This window comes from Cololabis saira, chromosome 7, assembly GCF_033807715.1.
Source record: "Cololabis saira isolate AMF1-May2022 chromosome 7, fColSai1.1, whole genome shotgun sequence".
NCBI lineage: Eukaryota > Metazoa > Chordata > Actinopteri > Beloniformes > Belonidae > Cololabis > Cololabis saira.
Genome location: NC_084593.1, coordinates 28,923,629 through 28,943,675, shown reverse-complemented (window position 1 = coordinate 28,943,675; position 20,047 = coordinate 28,923,629). Strand labels below are relative to the sequence as shown.

The 20,047-nt window shown below is 38.3% G+C and overlaps 1 long non-coding RNA gene across 1 annotated transcript in view; it reads left to right on the top strand.

Moving 5' to 3' along the window:
- The first annotated feature begins 5,130 nt into the window (after window positions 1-5,130).
- The window catches only part of LOC133447600 (uncharacterized), a 36,075-nt gene continuing 21,158 nt past the window's right edge, over window positions 5,131-20,047 (top strand). Inside the window, exon 1 of the long non-coding RNA XR_009782925.1 lies at window positions 5,131-5,201. This is a non-coding gene — a long non-coding RNA (uncharacterized LOC133447600). The remainder of the gene's footprint in view (window positions 5,202-20,047) is intronic.

Genomic DNA, 20,047 nt, shown 5'->3' with positions numbered 1-20,047 from the left:
AAACCCTGGAGAGCAAAATGGTTTTATTTTTCAAGAGGAAATCATAAGCTGCAAAATAAATAAATAACCTGGCTGTTTATTGCTGTAATTAGCCTTTTGTTTTTCTGACACTGAGCACTCGAAAAACAAGTGTCATTCAGAGTCAATGTAAAATTCTGATTTTTGGTTTTAATTATTAAATGTTGCCATTCTTATTTTGAATATTTAAAGGTATTGCTATGAAATGAACTGCAATCCCATAAAATGTTGGCACAATAATTTGAACAGACTGTTTATGTTTGCATAAAGTAATAGACGTCGCTTAACCACTTTCCCATTTTCTCTAGCCAATTCCCCGTATATGTTGGTACCGGACGCTGAGAGAGAGTGTTCATTTCAGAATTGGCAGTGACACACAACATACTTCAATCTACAAGTGCTTTTGGTCGGATGTACAGATGCTAAAACGTAACACATTCTGACTCAAATGATCTCTTTGAGATACTTGCTCATTGCCATCCAATTTAGTCAAAATCATTTCCGTTGCTTTGTGTAAACAGCTTGATGACAACAGAGAGCTTGTGCAGCAGGTAACTGTGCAGTTGCAGGCTTATAGCATCAGAGTCTTTGACAGCACATCCCAATCCCCTTAAGAGAATAAAGAACAACCTCCAGTTCTGAGGATGATCAAGATAAATGTTTTTTTCAAGGGAGTGACATAGAAAACAAAGAAGTAAAAAAGGAGGAAAGTTTTGCCACGTCGCACAACACAAAGCTTAATAATCTTGAAGAAAACTTTGAATTGTGATCTTTCTTAGCGCTGTTCAAAAATATGTTGTCTTTTGTCTGAATGGATTAAAGGTATCAGATATGTGTTGTACGCAACCACCAGCACTCCAGGGTTCTAAAAGGCTTTGACGGTCTTGTATGTATTACACAATAATACTCAGCTCTGCTGTGTAACCTTCAAAATGCCATAGGGATTTAAATGTACCAATGCTGATATGTAAAAAAAAAAAAGCACAATGTAATAACACTGAAACTCATCAGTACTAGCAACAAAATGTAATTTAAAGGGGACATCGTATAAAAACAAAAATGTCCAATTTCATGTGCTTTAGAACATTTATTTGCAAGTCTAAAGGTATTAAAGCTAAAACTTAAATAAAATAAAACTCAATCCTGCCCATTTGTTTTTACGCTACTGCTACATCACTGAACCAGCTTACAGCAGTTAATCCATTTTTCTCATCATCAAATGGCAAAATCAGATTTTTAGACCTGATGCCCATGTGGAGGTAATGCAAATTTCAATCATCGAATGCTTCAAAGCAAGTTAATTTTCATTGACCCACACTATCCCAGCTTTCTTTGGGCAAAATGCAGGGGTTCACCCTGGACAGGTCCCAAGTCAATTGCAGGGCCACATCTACAGAAACAACCACACACACACTCACCCCTGTGGGCAATTTAGAGACACCAATTAACCTAACATACGTGTTTTTGCACTGTGGCAGGATGCTGAAGTACCTGCAGAAACCCCAGTCAAGCACTGGGAGAACATGCAAATGAGACAGACTCTTGATAGGATTGGAGCCAGGAACCTTCTTGCTTTGAGGCAACAGTGTTTACCATTAACCACTTAGCCACCATGCTATGCTGCCCCCTTGTTAAAATGTCCTCAGAAATAAATATATTACAAGAGAAGTAAACATATTTACAGCCTTGTACAAAATACACAATTAGAGTACTTCTTAAGGAAAAATTACAAAAAGCCACACATTTATGCTAAGACTTGAACATGTTCTTCTTCCTCTTTTTTTTTTTTTGAGGGGCAGCTGTAATGCTTATGGGTTCAAACGGCTACCAAGACTTTAGCTATTTATCTCTTTTGCCGAATTTGACCTCTGAATTTTGAAAAAAGGCCGGAGCATCATCATTCAGATTTTAAAGTTTGGACTATTTTTTTGTTAACTGTAGGCTACCATAACAGATTGCTGCTCACAGTTGAACTGGAGGTATCCGAGGGAAGAACTTCCCTCAGCAGTCCCAGAAGTTACCTCCACCCCTGGAATTAGATGCTAGTTTGGGATAACAGCAGTTGCCCGTAGCAAAGTGGCTGCATGGTCTCAAGTGCCTTGGCCACAAACGCTGTCAGTAGCCAGAAAAGCCAGCTTCTCCAGCCGAGCCAACCTCGAGGCGGACCTGGACCAGATTAGCTGGAGTGCTTGTCAATGGTCAGCTAACGATTTACACTTTGATCTCCAGCGGGAGCTGAGCTCCTGGAACACGATCCTCAGATCCTCAGATCCTCAGATCCTCAGATCCTCAGATCCTCAGATCCTCAGGTCCTCAGGTCCCGGTGGAGCTCTTGGCTCCAGTAGTCCTTGTTTCAGACATCATTTTGGTGGAAACATCTGGAATGAGGATGGGTGGACAGATTCAGTCAGGTAAACTAAGCTAAAGATGTTCAAGCATATGGTGGCTGAGGTTAGGTGGGCACAATCCAAACAGTTTCTGGGCTTGTTTGTCCGGCCCTTTTGCTCATTTTTGGATTACCTGAGGTTGGTTGGTGTCAGCTCCTGTTAAAATCAAATCATCCAGATCTTAAAAAAAATACAAGCTTCAGAAGCACTTACCAGTACACTTCTGGATGAGATTAGTTTTAGAGTTCACTTAACTATGGAAAGAAATTAGCTAAGAATGACCTATCAGTTTTCTCTCCATCGATTTATATCACAATTAAAATCCAATTTCCAACTGGTGCTCCTACATTATTTTTCCCAGTTTTGCCCTGCAGGGCAACAGTAGTCCCATAATTACAAAAACACAACAGCAAAACCTTCTCCATGAGCAACAGTTTGTAGTATTAGCCTCTAAAACATTAAAAAGAGCACAGGAATAGATCAATGGTCACGCCCGGGGCCTATTAAGCCTAGATGCAACAGATACATTACGATCTCTGAAGCACCATGTTTCAACAACCTGGGCCAGTTCCGCACGTGAGTTGTGATGAGTGTTTTATAAACTGGAGACTTTGGGGGTAACTGTTGTTGGGGAAATTAATTATGTTAAAAAAGTATTGAAACTATTCAAATGTGCTCTGTGAGTCATAATTGTATTATAACTCAACATTTCTGGCTGCTGGCATTTGACTGCCAAGAAACATGAAGAGTCAAAGGTGTCAGGATTACTGGCTCTTTATGGTAGTCCCAAAGAAAGGGGCTTCCTTATCATAAGTGTTATTTTTTGAAGGTAACAGTTATACATTTGGCAGTTTCACAGATGTATTGTTGGCTAGCCTTCTTGGCAGACAGTCTACAACTCTGGTACAACTCCAAGAGAGAGAAACAAAAAAAAAAAATATTTTAAGTATAATTTTGATACTTTCAAATGTATCTGTCATTTTTAACAGAACTGGGCAATTGCTTTTGATTTTTCTGTAAGAATATTTTCAATAATACAACTAGTGTTGGCATGGACAAAAATCAGGACAGCAATATGAAGCAATCATGGCAATCAAGCACTTTCAGTGGCTTTTAATGAAACCTCTACACTTCTCAGCCAGTATGGTTTTGTCCTTGAGCTAACTGCTTGAATTTTCTTAAGTTTGGTGGGTGTCATCTTCAAACTCCCCAAGGTTAAGCCCTTTCCATAATTAGGAAATTTTGATTATGTTCAAGATTTGTATTTTGCCACCTTGAGTATTTTCTGGGGATTTAAGGATGTGTTTTCTTTTATCAGACTGTTGGAGAAGCCAAGACCTGCAAATGAGTCAGAGCTCTGTGAATAAAAAGTAGCACTTTGTTTCTTCGTCAAAACGCTTTAAAACCATTTAATTTCAATGTGTCATCCTCAGGTTCTCTATTTAAAAGACGTTTTGTGGTCGCATGGGGTGACTGAACTCAAAACGATTCATCTCTGCTTGACTTTCCAACTCAGTCAGTATCCCCTCTGTGTGGGCCAGGATCAGATATTTATCATTGTGGTGCTCCAAAGATCCAGAGACATGGAGAAGGAACAAAAAAATGCCCTTGTGTGGATACAGTGGTCATTGCACATGTGAATACGTGACAAACTCTGAGTGCAGATGTTTCTTGACATCCTTTCAGAGTGAATCTAACAACCTGTGTACTACAGAGGTAACCCCGTTGGTCAGCAGAAAAAAACTCGTTTTGAAGTTTAAGCCCACGGATTTGTAAACCGTTAGCAGGTACAATTTCCTCAGAGAAAAAGGAAGTGTTCAGAAATTCACTGCAACTGTAGAGGTGTTGCTGTTTCAGACCAATCTGCAATGTTCTTAGTAAAGAAAAAAAGGTAACGCTTTATATTAAGGTCCTTGTATTAAGTAATATAATAAAATAAATATATAAATAATATAAATATATAAATAAATAATAACTTCTAAGTGCTTATAAGATGCTTCTTAATATTGTTATGTGTTAGTTTATAAGAATATATAAACAATAATGTCATTATAATATAGTAAATATCAGACTATAAGACATTTATTAGAACTTATAAGAAACTTGTTAACAGTCTGTAGATGCTTAAGATTCTTAAGCATCTACAGACTTATAAGTTCTAATAAATGTTCTTAAGTTAAGAACATTAATAAACACCTCGTGAGTATCTTATAATTGTTCATAATAGCATTACAAACATTTATTAACTCAACTAACCCACCCATTAAGTCTTTGTCATGCCTTTACTAATTTTTTTTGGTTTGCTTTATTAATATTAAAATATACTTTATTGCTCATCTTTTATCAGTTAACTAGTCACTTGTTAACATTTAACTATGCTTTTTGCAGCTACTGGATCTAAAGCGTGAGCAATGCCTTATTAAGGCTAATAAATCTTTTATTATTATGCCTTTAATAATCTTTTTTTTTTTTTCTGGTCGAACTACCTTCAAAAATCAGTTTTCTGAGTTTGTTTTGCAGCGCCAACCTGGCATAGGCAATTCTTTTTCTTCTTCCTTCTTTTTCGGGTGTTTTTAGCGGGCAAGTTCCTTTACCTGTTCTTGCGCTTCCGTGTATATTGTTCATTTAAGAGCTTTTATTTTGAAGTCAGACAGTAGCGGCTGGTAATGCACATGAATCTACGTGAACGTGACCCACGCGCAGCATGGAGGTAGACGTCGACGTCCCAACATGTTCGCCCCCGAGTAGAATTAAAACCCGTTTTGGACCTCAAAAAGAAGCAGCTGACAAGAGGAAGTAAGTTTAACTGGTACTAACTAGTAAATGAAAACTCAAACACGCAGCTAGCTACATAGGTAGCCGAAGCTCGTGTGGACCAGGCCCCCAGTCTCGCACTCAGCAGGCACGCCGATTTTTCCCAGTGGCCAGCCGGGCTTATAATTAATATAATTATAAGCTAATGTAATACAATTAATTAATATTAATTAATAATGAATATAATATACATCCATGGTGTGGACTAGATGCTTCATTATGTTGCTGAATCAGCAGAAGCGGCAGCAGTCTTGAGTCGGCTGCTGCTCTGTATCAGTGAGGAATGAAGTGCACAATTAAAATAATGAAACTCATTAAATCCTTAAATGTATTTCACAGTTTTCTTTGTATATATAATATATATGTAGTTTACATTGTGGAATATAGCTTCATCTTTAGTTGTGCACTGTCTGATGTGTTCATTACATATTTCTGTACATGGACAAATGCCTGAAAATTTAAAATTTCAACTGCAAACTGAGTATTATGTTATTTTGTTACACAAATAATGTTTTTTTTATTTGTTTTATTTTAACTAAACTGAACTAATTTTTATCTTATGTGTGAATGAATGTATGCACTTTATATTTTTAGGGCCCGAGCACTTACAGGCCCTGTTGTATCTGTAGGAATTTTCCTTTTTTTTTCTTTTCCTTATTTTTCCGACGAAAGGAGGGCCTTTTTGCCCCCCTAAACGTGCCCCAAAAGTCACCAAATGTTGCACGCAAGCCAGGCCTGGCGAAAAATTTGATATTTAATGGTTTGCATTAATGGGCGTGGCAAAATGGCTCAATGGCGCCCCCTAGAAAACTTTGTGCTTCAAGCCCCACAATACGGTTTGACGTACATGCACAAAAATCGGTATACACCTGTATCATGGTCCAACTTAAAGAAAAGTCTCTTGGCGCCATGGCCGAAACCGAACAGGAAGTCGGCCATTTTGAATTAATCGTGTAATTTTGGCACAATTTATGCCATTTCTTCAGCCGCTTCAGAGTCCGAACCCTAACGTGCACCCAGTTGTGTTATACATCAAAATGTGCGTCTCCATCCTGCGACGACGCACATTACTTTTCTCTTTCAAAAGCGTTACTGTGGCGAGGCTAGACGCCAAAAAGCGCGCCCTCCCATCATCTGATTGGTCCATATTTGATAGTTCCCCAAAAGTCACCAAATTTTGCATGCAAGCCAGGCCTGGCGATAAATTTGATATTTCATGGTTTGCATTAATGGGCGTGGCAAGATGGCTCAACAGCGCCCCCTAGAATACTTTTCTCTGCCATAACTTTTGAATGGTTTGACATAAAGACTCGTGGGTGGTGTCATCGGACTCGGTATTGAGTACTTGACCTTCATTGGCCTGAATTAGCCCCGCCCCTTCTTCTGATTGGTCAATATTTGATAGTCCCTATTTTCTGGCATAACTTTTGAATGGTTTGACATAGAGAGTCGTGGGTGGTGTCATCTGACTCTGTTTTGAGTACTTGACCTTCATTGGCATGAATTAGCCCCATCCCTTATTCTGATTGGTCGATATGTGATACTTCCGACTTTCTGCAATAACTTTTGAATGGTTTGACATAAAGACTTGTGGGTGGTGTCATCGGACATGGTTTTGAGTCCTTGACCATAATTGGTGCAAATCAGCTCCACCCCTTCTTCTGATTGGTCGATATTTCATAGTTCCTATTTTCTGCCATAACTTTTGAATGGTTTGACATAGAAAGTTGTGGGTGGTGTCATTTCTGATATGCTTAATGGGAGCGGTGGCCATGAGTGCGAGGGCCCGTTCATTGCTGCTTGCAGCTTTAATTTGTTTTTGTTTTTGTTCCCAAATGCCTGTCTTAGGTGACTTTTATACAATTTTAGTGAAATCTCCTGTTTACTTGACAGTCACAGCAATAAATGCCAATTTTGGGCTTCACCTTTGAAACATTTGTATTATTATGCAATTTTTTTCATCCCAGTTTATCAACTTTGACCACATGTAGTGTTCATGCCAGATGTGGAAGTTGTGAAAATCATTAACCATTAATAAATGCATAACAAAAGATTTATTACCCTTAATAAGACATTGTTCCCGCTTTAGATCCGGTGGCTGCAAAAAGCATAGTTGACTGTTAACAAGTGACTAGTTAACTGATAATAACGTCATAATAAAGTATATTTGTATTTTAATAAAGCAAACAAAAAAATATTATTAAAGGCATAATAATGCATAATAAAAGATGTATTAGCCTTAATAAGGCATCACGCTTTAGCTCCAGTAGCTGCAAAAAGCATAGTTAAATGTCAACAAGTGACTAGTTAACTGATAATAGATGAGCTGAGCAATAAAGTATATTTTAATATTAATAAAGCAAACAAAAAAAGATTAGTAAAGGCATGACAAAGACTTAATGGGTGGGTTAGTTGAGTTAATAAATGTTTGTAATGCTATTATGAACAATTATAAGATACTCACGAGGCTTTTATTAATGTTCTTAAGCATCTACAGACTGTTAACAAGTTTCTTATAAGTTCTAATAAATGTCTTATAGTCTGATATTAACTATATTATAATGACATTATTAATGTTTATATATTCTTATTAACACATAACAATGTTAATAAGCACCATATAAACACTTATAAGGGCCTTATTACCTATTAACTAATGCTTATTACAAGGACCTTAATATAAAGCGTTACCAAAAAAAATCATTGATAAAGCTTCAAATCACTATTTTCCTTCTGGCTCCTTATTTAAAAAAAAAAAGTTTGGATATGGTATCACAATACAGTGTGTGTATATATGTATATAGCCATGCTTTGTAAGTATTCATATTTTCAGTGTTTTGAATGTAGCTTGATAGCTATTTCTTCTAATAACATGGATTTTTAATGGTAACAGAGATTTCAGAAGGCAGATAGCAGTCTTCTGCCATCCGCATGATAATATTGATAGTAGATAATAGAATATAAATCAACTTTATGCAAATAGTATAGGCATCTGCTGGTACTTTAATTCACGGTGTAAGAAACTGAGACAATGAGAAAACAAGGGAGTATCAAATGACAACTGAGAAATTAGAGGAAGATTAACTTTCATCGCTCCAACTTAAAATAAATACTAGATAATTCTGGACAACATGCTAACATTGTACTCTTTTGAATGATGTGGGATGTAGAAATAAAAACACGGTTCCTTTTTATTGAAATTAATAATTAGATTTACACTGATGCTCTATTTAGTTTGATGGACACAAAGGAAAATGTACTTTAAAAATTAACCACTTCACTTAGCTGACACTTAGCAGTGAAAACATGATCAGATTAGCATTATCAAAATGTGCACATAAAACAAGGAAGATTTTTGGTTAACAAAATTGATCTGAACATCAAAACAAGTGATGGGTTGCTCTTCTTATTTACTGAGGAGAAGTAATATAAAGTAAAAAAAAAAATCTATTTTTATTTATTTAGAATGTTTTATGTTTTAATATGTTTCATACTTGAGATATTTTCTCTGCATCTTCCAGAACAAAGGAACCTCACTCAATAAGTTCCAGGGTGCAACGATAGATAGTTCATTACAGCTGGGTCAAGTTTTTCTTTAGAAGAAACTCTGAGCTTCTGTTCGTTTCTGCTCAGCAGCTTAATCACAAGAGCAAAAAGAATAAGTCTGTTCTAAAGGTTACTGCACTGAAGGCCAAAAGGGGAAAGAACTCCAAAGGACATGTCAGTCAACCCACTGCTGATATCCAAACACAAGAGACAAAGATGTGCTGGAGTCTAAAGCCTGTTGAGAGAATGATCGTTTCAAGGTATGCCATGGACTTGTGCTGAGCCTAATAAAAATGCAAAATCAGCAGTGTCACCATTGTGCATGAAAACAAAAGTTTTTCACACAGAGGTCAATTTATGGGTCCACAAGATCTTATTAAAGGGTGAGAGACACAGTGAGGGTCACATCAAAGCAAAGTATAGATTCTGTAACATGGAGAGAGGGGCAGGAGTCTGGTTTTTCTGGTTTTCAGTAGTCTTTGTCCTCAAACGGAGGACAAAGGAACAACTTCTCCTGTCTAAAGACAAGTAGCAAGTCTAAATGTTCAAGCAGAAGGTGAATTCATAAATTAACTTCTTACATGACACCCTAGGTTACAGTTAAGGGACTGATTTTGTAAATCTGTAATGATATGTCTTGGGCACTTGGATGATGAGTAGAGACGAGCAGTCAACTGAATGGCTTCTGCTGGTGAGGATGTACCGGGCGGGTACATTAGGCCCCAGTCAGGGAACTCCTCAGGTCCTATAATAAAGGCTTATGCTGGTGCAGACGCTCAGTCATCCAGGTAATGGCAGCTCTCAATGGCTTGAATCAAAGCAGTTGGACTTTCTTCTTCTTTGTACTTGAAGATGTTGCACCTTCCATCTGGAAAGCGTCATCACCTTGTATTGGGGAGAATTGCGCTTTTAAACTGTTGATCTCGGATGCCCAGATCAATGACTGACACTCAAGCTTTTTGTCCGGTCAGTTGTTTACCTGGTTTTGGTCACACGAAGAGATTCAAAGCTGGGTTTAGTAGGTTATAATTGGGTGAAACCTGAGTCCACCTTCTATTTAACTTTGGTCTTTCTCGTTTGACGTAGATGTTTTTTTTTACTCCTCTTTCAATCCGGTTCTCAGTCCAAAATAGTGTCCCTTATCTTTAAGATGCAGGTGGACAGCTAAATCTTGACCTGATGAAGCGGTTGCCCTCTGTTGCAGACATTTGTGGAGTTGTTTAGTTTATCTGATGTTAAGCTGTGCACGCCCAGTTTCTGAAACTCAGTGGCGTGGCAAAGCTTGCAGCAGCAGAGGCTTTGGAGTTTAAGGAGGCTTGTAGGGATGTCCCGATCAGGTTTTTTTTCCCCCGAGTCCGAGTCCGAGTCCTTTGATTTTGAGGACTTGCCGATACCGAGTCCCGATCCGATACTTTTATAAAACAATAAAAAATGAAGAAGAGAAAAGAAAATTATGCAGGATGACCCTTTTATTATATTTTAACATGTGTACTGTAAACTGAGCACATAGGAGGTAGGCAGCTTGAACATTCTTAAGTCAGTATAAAAAAATTTTCTTTTCTTTTTCTTTTTTTTTTTTTTTTTTTTTTTAGCATAGGGCTGCTTCAGCTTCAAAACAAACAGGCGTGCTCTGCGCGCATGCAGTGTATGGCTGCCGCTCCGAGCCCACTACTCCACGTGTGCGTTGATTTATGGTCCCGCGTCACACCAACGCAGAGCCTTCCGCGACGCGGAACCATAATGTCGGTGCCGCAGCTCCGCTTCAGTCCTGGGGCCTCATCTATAAAGCTTGCTTGCGCAGAAAAAGCGCCTGAAAGTTGCGGAAGCCACCATCTACGCAAAGCCTCGGATCTAAAAAGAAAAAACTAACCGATGGCTGCCGCTCCAAGCCCACTACTCCACGCCGAAGAGGAAAAAAGAAAGTGTTCTGATTAAAATAAGGAAAGTTGGACTACCGTATATAACAATTGCGTTCATAAGGATAAAGTTTTTTAAAAAAAATAAAAATTAAAGAAATTGTCTCTTCTCCCCGTGTGTGTCTGCCTGTCATGCACGGGTACTTGGGCGCATGTTGTTTACTTTTAAGCCGGAATTTTGGTTCTGCGTCACACCAACGCAGAGCCTACGCCGTAGGGTCTGGCGTAGGGTGCGCGTCGCCGCGAACCCTACGCTGTAGACTCTGCGTCGGTGCGACGCGGAACCATAAATCAACGCACACGTGGATGTCGGCGCCAGTGAGTATTTTCACCGGACATTTTGACCGGAGAGATTATAAAATACCGGACTTTGGCATATTTTATTTTTATATCCGGCAATTACTGGACAACGGAAACCCTGATATATATATATCCGATTCCTGATCGGTTCATAACGTCCGAGTCCGGATCGAGTCTGCAATCACGTGATCGGCCCCGATTTCCGATCACGTGATCGGATCGGGACAACTCTAGAGGCTTGTGTATCACTATGGCTGCGGTCAATAAGATATTTGAACAACTACAGAGCAGCAGAACAATTGAAATACATGACATTCATCCTGAGTTCATTAAGTCACTGGGTGGTTTTGGGTTGTTCTTGTTGACACACCAATGCAATATTGGTGAATTTTGGATAGTGCTTCTGGACTGGCAGACTGAAAGTTCCAACTACGGGCAATCGTTGGGTGTTGAAATCTGCCATTACAGATTCTATTCAGAATCTCTATGGAAAGCACATCAAGCCAAGGGCTGGAGGAATTCTAGTTTAGCTGGCTTAGGGTTGACTTTTTTTTTTTTTTTTTTTTTTGTAGGTGGTGTAGTCCTGTTGGCTTCAGAGCACTCTGCCGCAGCACTGGCAGATTGATGCCTATTGTGAAGCATCTGGGATGAGAATTAGCATCTCCAAGCCTGAGGCCATGGTCCTCGCTCAAACAAGGAGGAATTGCCCATTAATGTTCTTTATTATATTTATTATAATGTTCTGATATCACAGAGAAAATGCTTTAAAAATGCTTTAAAAAAAGAAAAAGAAAAAAAGGGACATCTTACCATTAGCTGAAAATTTATGTCAGGGTTTATTCATTTTATATTATTTGCACATATAATGATATATAAGTACTGATTAAAATCACGTATTCGTTTTAAATATCTGAAATGTTATCAATGTTTGCATTAAAGCAACACACATCTCCACGTAGATTAAATTATCATTATATGTGCAGATTAGAGACATTTTTCATCCAGAGAAAAAGTAGCTGAACACACAGCAACAATAAACATATGTTTGATAGTCTTTCTTTCAGTGCCAAAACATTTGTTAAAAGTGATTTAATGCCAGATTAAGGGATTACATGTTGCTTCCTTCGCAACTCTGAAACAGGAAGGATCATTGCACAATGAAATAGTTGCATGTGAACATACCTATCTTTTCAAATCATTCCTAACTGAAATGATAAAATATTTAGGGGTGTCAAATTAGCGCGTTAATTGCGATTAATTAATTACATGCATATTTAGTGTGTTATGTTTTTTAATCACTTAATCTATTTTTTAATCTCTAAATGTATTTTTTCTGTTTGTGAGTTGCCTTTATTATGAAATCTGTGTTTGTGCGGTGGGCTTCTTGTGCTGCGGGTGGAAAACAACGGTCAGTCACACAACTTTGTAGCTGGACAGGCATGGGGAGGAACGATGAGTAGCGGAGAAGTGAAAATGGAGGAGCGTGTGAAAGTTGTCGGCCCAGTGAATGGGGAATTTACATTTCTAAAATGCCCCGACGGCAGCATTAATAAAGGTAGAGTGATATGTGTTCTTTGCTGAAAGAACTTTTATTACCACCGAAGCAGCCCACGTTTAGCCTACCGCATAACGGCAAAGCACCCACAGCTAACGTTAGCAGCAAAGATGTTAGCAATTTATCGAGCCACAGCAATGCTCTTCCACAAACTAAACTTGCGCATGCGCACGTCTGCGACTGAGAGGCTGGCGAATGTTCTTGCCAAGTGGATGTAAATGTCTAGGACTGCATAGTTCAAGTCAGTTAGAAAAATAAATTATTTTATGAAGCCACTTTTTTTTGTTATATATCAATATTTTGATCTGCCACAATAATGTAATGAATTTAAAGGAAAACCCCTCAAGTTTTCTGTGCAATTTTTAGGTACGATTAAAAAAAGAGATTAATTAGATTAATTAATTAAAGATCTTAGTTAATTCATCACAAAAAAATTTCAATCGCTTGACAGCACCAAAAATATTTTAAAATATAGAAGTTTGTTGAAAATCTATTTTTGTATTTATTTTCTATCACAAAGCCAGAAAATATATTTTTATTGAAACTTTCTTTCAGTTCACATTTTGTTGTTTCTGTCTCTCTGCGCCAGGGTGTTGCAGAGTTCAAGTATTGACTGCAAAAGGTATCGAGTTTGATGTTTTTAAGTCGACTGACTGACTGACTGGCATTATTTTATTAATGATTTAGCATTGAACTTTGCATTGTGCTGACACCAGAGATGGGGTAGCTAAGCTGTGAATTAAGCTGCAAATCCCTTCGATTCCCCCTGGCCAGCAGTCTGCTCATCACCATTACTTATTCACCAGAAATAAAAAAGGGACTTCCAGGGTGGTAGCGGCCTTCTACATACACTATATCCTCCAAGTCCTACCTACTTGTTATAATCCTGCATAATGGAAAAGTGGAATGTCACCTTGTGTGAGAGGAAGCTGATATCTCTCTGTGACCAGAAAAAAAAAAAGTCATTTAGCACAAGTGCAGATCACATTTAATTAGACGAGAGGATTTAAATTGCCATGCATCAAACACTGCGGATGACCACAAAGGAAAGAACTTGGGCCACGGGCCAGATTCCATGAGCTCTTCCATAACCCATCAAAATCCCCTGAGCTATGAGGGGTCAATAAGTCAGAACACAGCCGCCTTAATTAACAATGACCATAGCTGGGAGGTTCTGAGAATTTAAATCCCTACCACTTGCACTTCAGTGAAATATAGAGGAAATGTATAAAGTAACGACTCTACTTCCAAATTTGCCGGAATTGTATTCTGCAGAGAAAGCTTGCGCCTTTCAAGTCTGTTCACAAACACGCCATTAGATACCCTCCAGCATGGGCAACATGAGAAGATTATACTGCAGTGACTCATTCCATATACAAGACTGATGTCTTTGAAGGATGTCACGGATCAAATTAGTTGGATTTTTCTTGTTCACTAATGATTTCACTCTACAGGGGTAATTTTTTTTTGATACATGTTAACCTGTCAAAAGTAGGTGAATATTTTCACCATTTAGCTGCCACCTATTGTTGAGGAGTAATTTCACTTTCATTATGCTTCCCAGAGATATCAATAATAGCCACACAGCTGTCAGAGTCCATTAAGACACATCTGCATAAGGATGGAAGCAAATATTCACAGGAATATCAGTTTTCTGGGGGGGCGTTTGCTTGAAATGGATTTGAATGACAGCAAGATGAACTACCTTTTGAATTCATTGTGAGATAGGAACTGCCACATTGGTTAAGGGTAAAATACAGTCCATGCATGTAGACACGTCTCACACACGGAAACAAAGCTTTAACATCTGCCATTGGGGGGAAAAGATTGTCAGCTGGAAAGATATTGCTTACAGATTTGAGACATTTTCTCACCATCTTAGGAACATATTTACACAAAGAACATAAACAAAATAATGTTTTTATGTTTTTCAGAATGATGAACAGAATCTATTTGAGTAAAAGGAAAACTTTGTTTTCAGTACGTGCTTCTCTTTAGCAAACAAAAATCCAAACAATGAACTGCTTTACTTAAGAAGAACTAGTGAACATAACAACATCTTTTGCTGAGATATTCTTCAAAGTTTGGGAGCTTTTGTTTCTTTATCTGCAAACATCCTTGAAAAAGCAAAAATTAAATAAATCATGGTTTTATACAGTTATTTCTTTTAAAGGAGTTTTTGCAGTTTTTACCTCAGAGGGTATACATACAGGTTCGGAGGTTCAGTCGCTTTTACAACACATTTGTTACGTTTCTTACTTGAACTGACTTTCATTTTATTCCCCCGTCACTACTTTTTTGAATCTCTTAATCACCTTTACCATGGGTTTCACCGTAGGTCTGTGAGCTAAACTCCTCAGTGTTGATGTGTGACATCAAACCGAAAGTGTCTACATTGATTTGCTTTCTGTTTTTTGTTCCTCTATGCGGATTTTTGTGGCCTCCTCCTGACAGATGACAGAAAGTTAGTACGCTGTTCCAATCCCGTTATGATACAACATTAGTTTAGGGAACTGCTTAGCAAATAATAAAAGAAATTGGACACAATGTGACTTCATTTACTGATCATTCAGCCTGAGCTGAAAAGGCTGAGCTCTGTCAGCAGACAGCCACTAGCTGTGAGCACAGTGGTGGCTGCTCCACGTCTGTAGTAGTTAAATGTGTGGCTGGGAATATGCTCAAAGTAGCTGCACTGTTACTCCGCTTTATTCTTTCCATTATTGGCAGAGAAAGTTGTATGACACCACAAGGGATTTGACCCCACTGTGCTCATGTTGTGACACGTGTCACCAGTTTGTCACAGCTGCTTAGGAGTACAGATGCCTCAGTACTACTCTCAGCCTTCTGAACCATGAGAATCTACTGGAAATACATAAGTCTCGTGCAAAGGGAACATCCCAACAACAAATACAGAGAATACCCAATCAGCAACAGCAGCGACAAGAGTTAATATCATCTCATGGCTACGGTCATAATTATAGCTTTAGTCTCCACAGAGGACAAGTTAAGCTGTAATGCAGCCTTCTTTGAACATATTTATTATCATCAGCTATGAAAAAAACAATTGCATAAGTTTTCTGTGCAATGCCAATGAAGACTGTGCATGTCTATTTTGCAAACATCTCCACAATTACAGAACACATTTTAGATTCATGACTAACCACATATATGTTGTTGAATAAAAGTATGTGTTGGACAATGAGCCCAACTACAAGCAGAGAGATGGATGGCTGCATGGGACAAAATTAGTAAATTATATTTTAATCATGTTCACAGAAAGTATGAAAACATAACAAAGGAAACCAACACAGGAACAAATAAATACAAGTTTTATCAGCGGTAAGCATTGTTACCTGATGGCAACAAGTTTAACAACAAGATTCCCACATCCAGTCTCACCTGGGGCCTGTTTGTTGGAGCCTGCTGTTATGCTCATGCCTGCTTGTTTTCTCCGGGTACTTCCAACGGTCTCACAGCCTAAAATCATTCATATTAGGCAGATTGGTGATTCGAAATGGACCACGTGAGTGAGTTTTTCTTTGTCCCATTCGGCTCTGTGATCAGGCGCGTCATCTCCGCCAGGGACGGTGGGGACGCGTCCCCACCACTTTGTCTGACGAGCAGATTTGTCCCCACCACTTAAAAAAAAATAAAAAATTAAGTAAGACGCGATTTGTCCCGTATTTTCATTAACGCCCCATACACACGTCTGTCACACACACATCAACACTAAATTGATCAATAATAACAAAATAAAACACAGGAAACATTAAGGCCAGCAAAATCTTAGTGGCGGGACAACAGGACCTGCTGCGTCTGTGGCCAGATCTTTATATGTGTGTGACAGACAGCGGGGAGGACTAGGGCTTCACTTCCAGGTAGGGCTTGGGAAATGGGAATTAAAAGTTGCGTTCCGCAGGCCTGGTTCTACGAGGGTGCATAAGCATTGCACCCTCATTTTATGTGTTTTCATGCTCAGTTGAAAAGACGAAAAGAAAACTGACAATTGCGCGCGCGTCAAGCCTGATTTATGGTTCCGCGTTAAATCCACGGCGTAGCCTACGGCGTACGCTCTGCGTTGGTGCAACGCGGAACCATAAATCAGCCAGTGTCCGTCACTGATCTGCTTCCAGCGCGCAGTTTCCTGCACCAGCAAGACGCTGCTCTCTGCTGCTCCGTTAACACAAAGTAACCGTGGATATTCGCAAGTGGTTCAGCACAACGACACAAACAAGTTTACAGGACTGTCTCAGAAAATTAGAATATTGTGATAAAGTCCTTTATTTTTCTGGAGTCTAAAAATGTCATACATTCTGGATTCATTACAAATCAACTGAAATATTGCAAGCCTTTTATTATTTTAATATTGCTGATTATGGTTTACAGTTTAAGATTAAGATTCCCAGAATATTCACATTTTTTGAGATAGGATATTTGAGTTTTCTTAAGCTGTAAGCCATGATCAGCAATATTAAAATAATAATAATAATAAGCAATGCCTATTATTTATCATGAAACCTCAATTCGGAAGTAATGGGCGTAGCTCGTACCCAGCACTTTTCAAACCTTACTCAGGTTTATGGTAAATGTCCCCAGCACTTCTGAAATCAAACTGACGCCCATGTCTGTGATGACCTGCCTATTGTACAACCCACTCACCACTGGTTTGTGAATCGCCATTTGAGGCTTCAAGTTTGACTTTTTTTTTTTTTTTTTTATAACCTGGACTGACCATATCTGCACTGTGGTATGTGAAAGCTAAAAAGGGCAAATGTACAAACATCTATTGATTTAAATCTGCAATTTATAAAGAGTTGGGACGATATGAAGGAATGAGCCTGTTGCAGTTGCTCTGCAAAATTGTGTCTTTCCTCATATCTTCTTGGTTTTTTCTATTGGAACTTTAATTTTCTTCCTTTCCATTTTTTGTGGTAATTCTGGCCCTTTTTAACATTTGTCATGATGAGTATCCATGACAACGGAAATCTGTTTACATGTGGAAGTAGCAGACTAAGATCTCCAAAGACCAGTTAATGATACGAAAAAAGACTCTAAATGCAAATGAGTTCAAGAGGGCACATCAAGGATGCAGAACAGGATAGAAATGGAGAGCCTATAAGAGCTTTTGAACATTTTATTTTTTTCTTTTGTCCCTTTGATCATGATGTGGAGTGTGACATCCCTGGGAGCTAGGATGAATGAGCCTGCAGAACTCACAGGAGACAGAGTGAGTATTGAGTTTTTCGAACCCCAGCATCTTTCTACATCCATTTTGTATGATACAGGTGGGCAAAAGACTTCAGACAGACAAACGGAAGTTGGGCAGTAGTGCTTGCAAAGCCTATCGGCAGTAGACGGTGTAATCTTGTGCATGTGACAGTGAAGGAGCAACTCTGCAGCCCAGATGTTGCAGTGTCAACTACTGTCTGGTTTCCATAAAACTGAGAGAGTTCAGCCGTAATGCCTGCTGGGATTGCATGTGTCATCCTCAGCAAAGTTGTTGCCAGGCAACAAAGCCAATGCATTCATGATGATGTCTGCAGATCCAATCAAGGCTGTTATCCTCAAGTTTCTCACATCATGTTTATTTTAACTTGAGTGTATTTACTGTATTTATTGGACATATTCACAAGTAATTCAAACTCTTATAATACATTTTTCACTAATAAACTATAATTAAAATTCAGTTTAAAATAAATAAAAGTCAAAGTAAATGACAGATAAATGTTTTTTTTTTATGTGAAAATCTGACATTCTTAATGCCATAGAATAATAACTGATAAATTCAAAAGATCTTATCTTGATAAAGGAACACTAGAATAGATATACAATTTCAATGTATAGCAAGGCATCATACATAAATGCAGCACAAAGAACAATGCCTTTTCTTTAGGAATATAATGTTGACTACAGTTAACAAGAACCAGACTCATTGTTCAGGACTCACATCCGTAAGACTGAAAGCAAAGTGCTCAAAGTGAGTTAGCCTCCACTTACATTATTGGCTTGATAGTGTCATAGCCCCCAGCAGTATCTGCATAACGAGAGCAATCTGCTTAATGGTGTAATGATAACTGCATATTGCCTTGCATATACAAGATCTCAAATAAGGCATACAAGTAGGGTCACATGCCTCAGACTAGCATGAATAATACAAGACCGATTGCATTCATTGTGCAAAATTTGCAAATAAAAAAAGGAAAAGGGAAAAAAAAACAGCATTTAAAAGATGAAAGACAAATAAAATGTCCTGCTCCAGCATCATTTGAGATCCTATTCCATATGGAGTCAACGTGTTACAGTGACCGAGTATCCCAGACAACATTCAGATGTCACAGGAAGCACTGGTGTCGCCCGTCGTATTACTGCTGCGGTGGGAACAAGCTTCCCTGTGGGGCCCAGATGAGTAAAGAGCTGTCTAGTTTGTTTCCCCAAAGTGTTAACGGACCTCCTTTGTGCAAAGATCTCCAGAGCTGCATGTATCCTTGAGCTGAGTTCTCCAAAGAACAAATTTATAAGATTCATTTCCAATCCTTTCTTTGTCATTGGTGCGAAATTTACTGATGACGCACATTTAAATGAAACAGAAATACATTTATGTGAAGATATACGACTCAAAGATTCAGACTCTTCCCACATTGTGCATATAATCGCATTAACATTTATTCAGTTGGATATTGATCTGAAGCCTTATATTTAGACATACTATGTTATGACTGTGACCAACTGTAACTCTATTTTACATGTTCGATGTTTGATTGCTCATGATGTAAAGTAATATAAGATCAGAGGTGTAAGTTGAGCTGTAATATTTAAAGATCCTATTGACTTCAATTCCTGTACATTTTACATTTTATAGTGTCATAGGGGAACAATATACACACATTGAATCCCACAGTCTTTACATTAAACTAGCAAAACATTCAGTGGCTTTTATTGTGTAGGCGTCCCAGTTAAAGTCAGAGCTAATGCACATTTGCTTACATTAGTTAGCTTCAACCAAGATGACTCATTAAAATGCCACAGCAATCATTTTTTTCTTTTGTTTTCTTATATATATATTTTTTTACTATTAGGCTTTATAAACGAGCAGTTTTTGTAAACTGTTGCATCAAGAAGAAGCTGTAATATTTAAGCTAAAAAAGCAAAGTGTCCCTACTATTGTGGCCCGTCGGATTTAAATCTTTTGTTTTGTTGGCTTTGCGGTGAAACTGGGTCACCAGTGCATTATATCCACCTGCTAACATAATGGGTCTCATTTGCAGAGCCCTCATATAAATCAGAAAAATGTGGCTATGACCAAAGAATCCCACATGTGTACTTAGTCTTGCTGTGCTGCTGCAAGAGAGCAGCAATGATGAGGATTCTTTCGTTGTATACCATGAACATCTCAGCCTATCCGTTACGATTGGATTATACTTTTTTTACTTTCTTCCTCTTGGCTGTGAGAATGCTTAAATAAAACAAATGCCTCTGTAATGGTTCTTAGGGTTATCAATAATTAAGCTCTT